General features: G+C 42.6%; 1 protein-coding gene across 1 annotated transcript in view; it reads right to left on the bottom strand.

Moving 5' to 3' along the window:
- LOC146003933 (histidine decarboxylase-like) overlaps positions 1 to 12,057 on the bottom strand; it is a 128,641-nt gene that overhangs the window by 91,299 nt on the left and 25,285 nt on the right. The window lies entirely within an intron of this gene.

The following is a 12,057-nucleotide window of genomic DNA, read 5'->3' as shown; positions in this document are numbered from 1 at the left end:
TTCCAGTGAAGACAATGGTGAAAACGTCGATGACCAAACACAACAACGAAGGAAGCGACGAACTCTTTGATTCAGATATGTCTTTTGGGTGTCGTGCGATGAGCGCACGTACATTGAGCGCAAAAGGAAATTTCGTAAATCGACCGTGAATGACCTTTAAACGACCGTACAACGAGCGCACACATATTTGTCTACCTTTATGATTAAATATCAACCTTCCCTCACACTTTTTCCAGACTTGGGACTGGACAATCTAATACACAATGGTGGTTTAAAGTGGTCTTTGTACTCCTTTTCTAAGCCTACATAGTTGCTGTATCTGCCTCCACAGACACTGGTTAAAATTATAATTACAACCGGACACGAAAGTCTGTGGGAACACATATCTGATCACCTGTATCACCGCTATCTCAAAGTCCAATTTAACAGTTTTTGGAGACCAATCCCAACGTTTTAACGATGCAAAAAGTTGCACTTCGGTCGATTTCTTCTTATCCTCCAGTAAGATGTACACCGCTGGAAAAATATTTGTATCTTTTTCTGAACTTCCACAATCAGCATGGATTGCATAAATCTGTTGAAACTGTTTAGAACAGCTTTTGAATGTCCCATCTAAGAAGAAAGAGTATCTGGATTGTAGTAACTTTCTGCCACGGTCACTTCCAAACAGCATGTATTTCTTTCCAATATCCAGAGTTATGTCGAGCATTAGGAAGCTCGTCCCGTCGGAAAGTCGCTGCATCTCCTCATTTAAATAAATTTCGGAACTGTCGGCAGGATTTTGCGCAGTTCCCAGGGCTTTTGTGCGTTCCTGGCACAGATTGTCTTTCACGTTCTCATATCTGGGCATTTCGGTCACCAATTCGTATCCCTTGTTGAAGAGTTTACCAAACTCTTGCTTGTAGATGGCGTTGACTGGCGTCGAAAGGTCCTCTATGGCTCTTTTCCTGAACTTGCACTTTCCTTTTTCTACTTCCGACTCAGCAACGTTTGGCACAGATTGATGAGGTGTCGATTTCAAAACATCGTTGTTCGATCATGTTTTCACTGAACCCTTGCACTTGAGTTGCCGTTCCTTCCCACACCGCCAGTGGATAATGTTCTCGGTTTGACGGCCAACACGGTACCGATATCCGTCGAGAAGAAGACTAGGTTTACTCTTGTAAGTGGTGATTACTTCCAATTGAAAATAATATACAAAAAGAAAGCGCTCTGAACTACGACTTTCTTACTACAAATACTGGGACCTCCCCGATGGCGCAGTGGTATCGCCGTCGCCTTGTAATCAAAGGGTCCCGGGTTCGATACCCGGTGGAGGCGAATAGTGGTTCTGATCACACTTTAAACTGTAGGTCCAGTCCTGATTAGCCTTACTGTGTATAATGTGGACTTTACACAACAATCAATCACTAGAAATACTGTGCAAAGAATGAACCAACTTTACAAATTTTAATCTCCTCCTTGCCTGCACCTTGGATATGCTAGGGTAACTCAGTTAGAAGTGACCTTCACGTGCGCTGGATAAATGGCTTCTCTTCTGTGTGCGCTCCAAATACCGTACGCTCCACGCACGTAATCGTCTTTTGTGTTGTGTTACCTTCAGGTGTACATTACGAGAATGACAATATGATGTAGTTTGTGAACAGAACGAAACACGCGAAAACAATAGCCCGCCTGATGAAACCGCAACTGTTATAGAATGTTGTCATACCTTACATACCAAACGCATTTGCCAAATTCAATTCTGTTATAAGTCAAATTGCATCCTGGTACGAAATATTGAAATTATCCGTCGTTCTTTCAATACGGCGGCGTCATCTACCGTGTCAATGATCTGCAGAACTCTTCGTATGTTGTAATTGATGTTACTAGTGTTATGGGAAAGATTATGGGTAAGACCAAGCTATTGTCAATTAGTTCCTTTATTTCGTGGAAACGTGAATTTGTCCGCCATTTTTCACTATGGCAAACTTAGCGTACTGGTGATCGTCGTGGACTTTTGTTATTAATGTTACTAAGTTTTTGTAAAACAAATTTTAGCTTGTTATGAATTATGGTTCCCTTATTTCGTGAAAACTTTCATTGTCCGCCATTTTTCAATATGACTTAGCGTACGGCTGATCGTCGGAGACATTTATTATTACTGTTACTGAGATTTTATATACCAAATTTCAGCGTGTTATGATAGTTCCTTTATTTTGAAAAAAATCGTCGAAAGTGACTGCACTAAATGTGAACTTGCAGGATTGACAGTAATATGTATGAACAAAATATAGTTGGGTTTTGAAGATTCTAAGCTAAGAATACATTATAAAATGTGCTATAATATAGTATGACCCATATCTTGTGATATTTAAAGTTTTATTATGCCAAAGACTTACAAACCAATCTCTGCATGTAGGATAACTGATTACAGTCGGCAATAAAAAGCCACAAATTCCAAATATAATTATCGTTGGCAACTCTGCATCAATCACTTACTGCTCTAACAAGAAGAAAAAACCTGTTTTCGCTGCCGTCGAATTTTCAACTCTAAGTGAGCGTTGGTGATGCAATTGTCCAATAGTGTGACGTCACAGCAGACGACGCGCTGGGACTGAGTCTAAACAAATCAAAACGTGCTTCTCTTCCTATCAAATCAATGCTATTTTCGTTCGGAAGGGGTAGCTTTAATTATTGTGACAGCAGTTACGAAACAAAATTGTGATGTGCATCGTACATCAATGTAAAGATGAGATTTCAGAGAATACGTCTATATACAACATGTACCTTACAGATGAGAATGTAAATAATAAATGGAGTAGAGAATCGAGTAAATCGAAAGCTCTAAAATAAATTTTAGCCAATGGGCGTCGTCGGTTCAATCGCCTGAGGCTGCTGGTTTCCCACGGTTTCCCATCATCCATAGCGGCAGCGTGGCCGACTTGAGATCGGGTGAGCTTCGGGTGGGCTTCGGCTGTGCTCGGAAGTGCAATGTTTTGAAAATACATGATTTTCTTACTCCGGCTATTCTTTACCTTATCCTCTGTAAGGTATGTGTGATATATAGTGGTATTCTCCGAAATCTCATCTTTTCATCGATGTATGATACGCACCATAATTTTGTTTCATAACTTATGACGCAATAATTAAAGCTACCCCTTCCGAAGGAAAATAGCATTGAATTGGATAGGAAGAAAACACGTTTTCTCGTTGTGTAGACTCAAATCCTGGTTTGTCGTCTGCTGTGATGTCACCACTAACGGAGTCCATCAGCTGCTTATCATATAATTTTGCACCTGCGTTGCCAAAATGTTACCCCAAAACGTTCTTCAACACATCGTCGTCGCATTTATTCAATGCCAAGTGTTCGTATCGCCATGAAGAGTACATCCTAGGCTAACGAAATCAGATACGTAATAATTAACGTTGCTGAATATCTTGACAACAAAGCAAGGGAGGGAAGTCCTAATTAATGGAAACACGGGACACAAGTGAAGACGAACATTTTCGTATGAGGTGACTGAGTAGGGAGAAATACAGAGTTCACCAACAGAAAGTGGTGCTTTTTTTGCAACCTTAACGGAAAATATCGTAAGGCAAACGCGAAAGTGGTGCGCTCGTGTATTTTTCTTAATCTAACTTAACCTAAAGCAAAGAGCTGGCAACCTTGCTTTAGGCGTGCTTTATGTAGTTCCAGTGCATAAAGCAAGGTTGCCAACCTACTGGGCTCTCGCCATAGCCTTTTACGATGGGGGTTCACCAACATCAAGAGTAGATGTGACTGGCCGCTTCTAAGCCCTTAAGTGAGCCGCAGTGTTGCCAGCCCACCCCAAGAAAATATCACCATATGATCTTTTACAGGCGAAGCTAACCTACAAATAGGAGTTGGCAACACTCATTAGTTGCTTCTCAGCGTTTTGGAAAACGTCTTAAGACAAATATCTTAATCTTTAAGAAATTCGACTTCCGGTTTGTCAATTCCGGCATGTCAAGAAAATTTTCTAGAGACAAATATCTTAAGACGTTTTTCCAAGACATTGATTTTCTTGGCTCCTAATTGAGCTAGGATGATGATTTTAGGTTTGTTGGATAGGATTCGACGAGAACTATTCGACTGGCAAATAAAATCGATTCTACCTCCCCCTCTATTTTTTCTAACATACTGATCTATTGCGTGCTAACCAAACCTCTTGGGAGGCAGGGGGCTCTTGTAACGCCACGTATGTATGTAATGTGATTTGTGAGGGGGGAGAGGGGGCCAAAATTTTAATCTTACAGCTAGAAAATATTTCTATAAAATAACAATGCCTCTGAACCTGTTTGGCTTCAGGAAGCAAGCTATGGAAGTGGCCGTCCAGCCCACGTCGTCGTCGAGCTTCAACGAACTTCTGCCTTCCATGCTATCTAAACTTAACCGTCTGTTAATTATACACTTGAATAGCATTTTGACCCAGTACGACGAAGATGTGGGCAAAACTTTCTATGTATTCAACAACAACTTAAATTATTACCAGTTCCCCATCTCCGGCAAACTTAAGTTCGACATGAATCCCGAGAACAAAGGGGAAGCCAAGGTTTCCTCAGGCAAGAACATCTATCGCATCAAGCATGATAGGATGGATGCGACTACAACGTACGATGTGTCTGCTGGCGATCGCCAGTACGTGGAGCTCTTGGACGACTACGATAAACTCATCCCTCTTTTCATAGAAATGAAAATCACCTACCCTATAATAAATAACCACAGTGGCAACAATGCCTAACGATATTTTTAGTCACACCAAACGCGATGATCAAAAGCGACGAGCTTCTCATGCTCGACGTCAGGATCAAGAAGTTGCGAAGCAACCTGCAGGCCCTGCAATCCACGCTCAACTCCAGCCTCCAGGCAGAGTTCGCTAGAGGCGAATGCTTTTAATATTGTGTTTTCTAATTTGTTAAAATTACGTAATGTGATGACTCATATCTTCCGATTGCACAACACTGTGGCAAGTTATTACGTTATGTGATGACTCATATCTTCTGATTGCGCAACAAATTATGACGTAATATGATGACTCATATCTAACATGGTCTCTTTTGGTTGGTGGAAAAATAAGTCATACTTACCTTGGTATCTTCTGATTGGAGGAAAAATACTTCATAAATAATAAGAGGTTATATAAGGGGGGCCAGAGCAGTCAGTCACAGTCTGCGAAAGCAGCTTGAAGACGTCCTGTCGCAGTGTTCCTCGTAGATTTGCCTTACATGTTGAGTAGCAATTATTTTCTGTTTGATTTTTAAAAATTGTATACATAGTGCAGTGTAGTTGAGTTTTTGTGAGACTGATTGAAGAGTAGTTATTTTTCTTGTAGTGCTTTTTTTAGGGTATCTATTTGTGCAACACTCAGTACCTAATTGTACAATACTCTGTACCTAATTGTACTGCACTTTATACCTAATTGTACAACACTTTGTACCTAATTGTACAATATTTTGTACCTAATTGTACAACATTTTGTACCTAATTGTACAACAGTACGTGTGGATTCGACATATAAAAAAATCATACATCAGTATATCTACATATATAAATAAACACCCCCCAAAAAATATGCGTCCTACGAAGATTTTATATTACATGTAAGAAAAATATTTCCAGTGCTCATTATGCACGACATAGTCGTACCTGTGTGCCTAGCAAGCATTTAACTGCAACCGAATTGTGTCCTAAGTGTAACAAACACTTTACAATTGGACATGTCAAAAAGCATATGCCTAATTGCAAGGGTACTGGAGACCCTGTGCTGCAACCATCGACCTCGGTCAAAAGGAAGGCTGAAGCAGATGTTTTTAACATATTACCATCTGCCAAACGCGTCAAGTCGGCAACAAAAGCAAGCCGGTTTGCTTTTGATCATATATTAGAGGATTTTGATTTTACCTCAGATAGCTTATGCGATGTACGTAGCTTCCTAGAGAGTGTGCGACCCAAGATAATTTCTATGTTAAGTGATGTACTGGCTTTAAACTCTACTAAATTTTATGCATCGCTGGGATGCCAATACAAAAAAACCATCTGATGAGGAATACAGCTTTCACCATAATACCAAGGCAAAAATATTGCACTTGGCAGATGTTGCCAACCTCGAGAGTATCTACGACAAATTCTTGGAGGAGCTGGTTGCCAAACAGGAAGAACATCAGGCTGAAGGCTCGGGTGGTTCGTTGTGTGGTACTACGCATAAACTTAAATTGAGTCTTAACAAGTTTGTTCCACTGTCTGGGTCTAGTTATGTTCCACTGCCGCCAATAATTGCAGTCAAGAAGGCTGTTCTAAACATCCAGAATAGCGATTCAAAATGTTTTGTTTGGTCGGTGCTGGCAGAGCTGCATCGTATCCACTGGAAAGATCAACCGCATCGTGTTACTTACTACATACCCTACGAATCAAAATTAGAAAATGCGATGGCTGGGATTACCTACCCAATTCAGTTGTCGGACATAAACAAATTCGAGACCCGTGCACACAACTTACTAAACCTGCAACTAGCTATCAATGTTTACGGCCTTACTAAGAACACAAATATTGTATACCCTTTTCGAGTAAGCAACATGGAAGGTGAAGCTGTACAAGAAATCAATTTGTTACTTATCAAGAACGAGACTTGCTACCATTACACGCTTATTCGCTCTCTCTCCCGGTTAGTTTCAGGTGAAAAAAGCAAGCATCATGGTTGCATAGAAGTCTGTCGCAGGTGCTTGTCCACGTTCGATAATCAAAAACCACAAGATTACCAACACATTCAAGGTCCCGACATTGCTGCCCAGAAGCTTGCACACCACATGCGCTATTGTAACGACAGCAGGCCTGGGGTTGCAGTCTTATCCGAGCCTGGTACTGTGGAGCAATTTCGGGCGCATAGTGCTATGGGAGAGCACCCTGCTATTATCATTGCAGATTTAGAGGCCTTCCTTGAACCGCTGTCCACTTGTAAACCCAACCCAGAAGTTTCATCTACCACGCCTTGTCAAATTCACAAGGTCTCCAGTTTTGCCTATGTTGTGGTGCGACGAAATCAAATAATTGCCCGTGAGCCATATGTATATCGCGGTCCCGATGCAGTCAAACATTTTCTGGAGAGGATGATTGTAGAAGTGTACGAGATACGAGAAGTGTTGTTAGATCCTGTAGCTATGCGAGACTTAACTCCCGAAGAAAAGCGTAAACACGATGAGGCTACACACTGTCCAATTTGTAACGAAAAATTTATTGATAGTAGGAAAAAAAAGAAAGTTCGACACCACGATCACTTCACCGGAAACTATATTGATTCTTGGTGTAACGGGTGCAACCTGAAGGCTAAGGACCCGCGCTTCGACCCCGTATTCTTCCATAACGGCTCCGGGTACGATTTTCACCACCTTATCAGGCATCTCGGATACGACGATGCGCGCATTAATATTGTAGCACAAAATGAGGAGCGATACATTGCCATCTCTAAATGGGTGCAAGGCATAGAACTTCGGTTTCTCGATTCTGTGAGGTTTCTCCAGGCAGGCCTCGATGCTCTTGCTGGGATGCTCAACAACAATCAACTAATTATTACTTCAGCCAATTTCCCGAACTTGGATGCTAGTCTCTCCAGGTGTAAGGGGGTCTACCCCTACGAGTATGTTAGCGACCCTTCCAAGTTCGAGGAGGAGTCGTTGCCTCCCCAGGCTAAGTTTCGCAGCCGGCTGCGAGGTTCGGGCATCAGCGATGAAGAATATCAGCATGCTCAGTCCATGTGGTTCAAGCTGGGTTGTCGAAATTTTGGAGAATACCACGATGCCTACTTAAAACTTGATGTAACACTCCGCGCAGACGTCTTTCAAGCGTTTCGCGCAAATGCAATGCAAATCTACAGGCTGGACCCTGCATACGTCTACGGCCTCCCCGGACTGGCATGGTCGGCCATGCTCCTTCTAACAAAAGTCAAGCTCGAGCTTATTTCCAATGTGGACATAATGCTTTTTGTGGAAAAGCTTGTTCGGGGTGGCATGGTCCAGATGTCACAACAGTACGCTCGCGCCAACAACCAACACATGTCGACCGGGTACGACCCTTCTCAACCATCCAGCTACATCATGTACACGGATGCTAATAATCTTTACGGGCACTCCATGGTGCAAAAACTTCCATTTGGAGGATTTGAGTGGGCTGATCCTTCCAAATTCGACGTAGAAGGTTTCAACGACTCGGAACGAGGCTTCTTTGTCGAGGTGGACCTCGAGTTTTCCGAGAAGCTGCAGGATGTGTTCTGCGACCTCCCACCAGCATTGGAATTCAAGTGTCCACCTGCGTCGAAGCAGAAAAAACTCATCATGGATTTCGAACCCAAAAAGCGTTACGGGTTGCACTACCGAAATCTTCGGTGGTTGATGCAACGAGGGGTCACGATTACAGCAATTCACCGAGTCCTCACTTTCAACCATTCAAATTGGTTGAAGCCATACATCGACCTCAATACTAAACATCTTACTGCTGCTACCTCGGAACTTCATAGCAAATTTTTTGAGGACATGAATAATATAATATTTGGTAAAACAATGGAAAACACGTGAAATCGTGAAGACATAAGGTTGCTTACTAGCGTCGACCGTTGTCGCAAACTTGTTGCAAGCCCACTGTTTAAATCTCGAACAATCTACAACGAACAGCTTGCTTTGGTACACATGAATCGTGGTGAGGTAAAGCTCAACAAACCAGTCTATGTTGGTGCCACAGTGTTAGAGTTAAGCAAGCTGCAAATGTTCGAGATATATTATGATATACTACACTTGCACTATGGTAACAACATCAATCTTCTCTACACAGATACGGACAGTCTGGTATATCACGCCCACACTGCTAACGCATATAAAGATATCGCTACGATTCCAGCTCTCTTTAACTTGTTTGACACGTCGAGCTATCCCCAACCAAATCGATATGGAATCCTGGCTCGAAACAAAAAAGTACCTGGCAAACTAAAGGATGAAAAAGATGGGGATATTATATTAGAGTTTGCTGGTCTTCGTGCCAAAGCATATGCAATTCAAGCTGAGAGTTCTGTGACCAAAAAAGCTAAAGGCATAGGCAAGCAGGTGGTTCAGAGAAAACTCAAGTTTGAAGACTACGTCGAGTGCCTCGAAACCAAAAAGGCGATTCTGCGAAAAGAGTATCGCATCCAGAGTATTAAACATATACTTACAACCAACACCGTCAGGAAAATTGCTCTGGATGCACGAGACGATAAGAGATGTGTTCCCGAATGTGGGATTCATACCCTGCCGTGGGGCAACTATCGCCTGAAAACAGGTAAAACTTGCTCTGTGTGCTCAAAATAATAAAAAATAAATTTGATTTACTAGTGGTTTTTTTTGCCCTCGAATGCAAAAACGAGAGGGTGAAGGTGGGATATTTTTTCAAAATATTAATTTCACAGTATTTTTTTGTAATACATGCTATATATTCAATCAACAGAATTTTTTGTTAACCTACACAAAAGAATACAAAAAATTAACAATATCTGTAAATATATAGTATGTATATTTTTTTTACGGAACTAACTCCCGCCGTGTCCTACGGGACGAAAAATTTGGGGGCATGTGCAGGGCCAAAGGGGAAGTTCCTTTGTGCGCTCAAGCATGGTTTTTTTTATTTGTTGTTATTTCCTATGCATATTTAAAACTGCTCTGTTACTCGCTCGTTCCTGACATCATAGACAAAAGTTTTCTCTGCAATAAGGATGACGCTGCACAGAGTATCGGCAGACAAGGCATTGTGGAACTCACAGACAATCTTGATGTTGGTGCGATCGTTAACAACCACCTGCTTTCTCTTAGATGTGTTGATGACGAAGATGGGTCTGCGGGCTATGAACTCATTGGGGTTGTAGTACACGTCCACGTTGCCGGAGGTCACCCTCCCTCTTGTAAACTGTGTATGCCTCGTAGAATTTCAGATAGTCGCCGTTTGCAATGTTCAGGTTGTAGTTCTCACGCGGGAATATCTCGTTCCTAGCATTTTTGAGGTAGATGTTTTTGATCTTGCAATTGTCGAATTGGCTCGAATCTTTTTCTTGGTTCTTGTCCTCCCCCGTCTGGAAGAGCACGACCACAAACTCTGGCATATCGTACCGGATGCTGTTAAACTGTGTGGTCACGTCAAATTCAAAATGGTTGCCGGAATTAGGTTTCTGCACGCACTGGTAACCGTAAAATTGGATGGGTACTTGGGGATTCTTCAAAATGTCTGCTTTGTACTTGAGAGCGTAGTTAGTTTCGTATTCCACTACGGGCATGCGCAGCTCCATGGACTGGATGATGTACTTGGCAGGATCAGGTAGTGTATTGGGAACTGCCGAACCGTCTGCACTCAAGGTGCTGTAACGCATCAGCGCATTATTGTCGTTTGCGCTTCTGCGAAAAGTGACGCGCAAACCACCCTTCCACATAATCTCTGTGTAGTCGGAGAAGAAGCCAGGAAGCAGGCGCATGGGAAACAGTACTGTGTGACTTTGAGTTTTGATTTTTGTACCTGCTTCGAATCCCCCTGCCTGGTAGTATGTTGCATCGGTCTTCGAGAATTTCAATGTTCCCACAGCTGTAGAGGTAATCCCGGGGTAGTCAACCCTATCGATTACGGTGCCATGCTTTCTAACTTCCGCCTGCGAGAATAAGTACGGCACAAAATTATCTACGAGTCTTAGGTTTGCGATGGTGGGGAATGCTTCGCTGTTGTCTCTCTTCACAACATCAAACTTGATATACAAATCGGCTCTGTGAGGGTGAATGAATCCATCCCCGACGTCCACGTCGTATTCTATCTCTCTATTCGCTTCGTTGAGGTTGGCAAACGTGCGACGATTGGGAGGGAAGGACTGCAACTCGTAACTTTCGATTTGCTCCATGATGGTTATTTATTATATGTTAATCTCCACGACGGCAGTGGTCGTGGCTCCTGCAAAATCAACCACCTCCCCCTTCTCGTTGGTAATTGCCAATTCTATGTTGTCTATGCGATTACGAGATACAGGAAAGTATATCGGTGGGGACTGGGGAGGGTGTGTAGATAATTGGCTCCATGAACTCAGAGTTTGGTTTGAACGTAGCGATAATACCTGTTTGCTTGTAACTCCCTGGGATGCCGTCCGAGGATTTGGTGATCATACCTTCTGCCACATTGCAATGTATATTCAGAGTCTCGATGGCTAAAAATTTAGGAATGTTAGCACCAATGTGCTTGATGCCAGGTTCGAGATTTGTGTTGTTCTCGAATCCCAAAAGCTCTCCGATGGTACCCAGGTCTACGGTTTCCGTAGCAGACACCAGTTCCACCCTGTGAGTTACAGAATTTTGCGACAGCAGTACACTTCTTGGTAATTGAGCCTGCAAGGTAGACAGGTTGTAATGGCCAGGGGTGATGGTAATTTTCTCGCTGCCAATTTTGATGGTATTGTTGTGTACCGTCACGTTAGGTATCAGGTACATGCTGTAGAATGCGCGAAGAGCAATAGATTTAGGATAGATGATATCGTCATGCAATGTGAGTTTCAGAAGCGAAGTCTCGCTTGTGAGATGGAATACTCCAATAGTGCTTTAGGTGCCACAATGCTTTCTGGAAATCCTCGATTGTAGGGTTATTTAATTGCGAGAGGAAGACAAGCATGGAAACGCAGAGATGGCCACAGTTCACATCGCTGAAACCCTGAATGCGTTCGACATTGTAGTAGAGGTTGGCAACACTGAGATACTTTACCAACCCAGCAGGTGGCGTGCCTCCGAATGTATCGAATACAAATGCTTTGTTGTTGTTGTTGGCTTTGAGGTAGCATATCCAATGTGTACCTGGATTTTCGTAACTGTCTAGGTTAACCACGCCACACTCTTGTTTCTTCACAACAGAAGGTAGAGAATCAGACATGAAAACGCCCCTGAAGTGCTTGACCCGCAACGATTCGATCAAAGATTCAATATCGAAGTTGGACAGGGGCTCTTCTTTTTTTTGAAACTTTTTCAAAGCTTCGAGGTTGTTTTTTCGCTTTTTGGTCACACCTTTCCCCTTTTTCT

Source organism: Lepisma saccharinum, chromosome 21 (assembly GCF_977018435.1).
Source record: "Lepisma saccharinum chromosome 21, izLepSacc3.1, whole genome shotgun sequence".
Lineage (NCBI taxonomy): Eukaryota > Metazoa > Arthropoda > Insecta > Zygentoma > Lepismatidae > Lepisma > Lepisma saccharinum.
The sequence above is the reverse complement of the archived record's forward strand: the minus strand, read 5'-3'. Positions and strand labels throughout refer to the sequence as shown.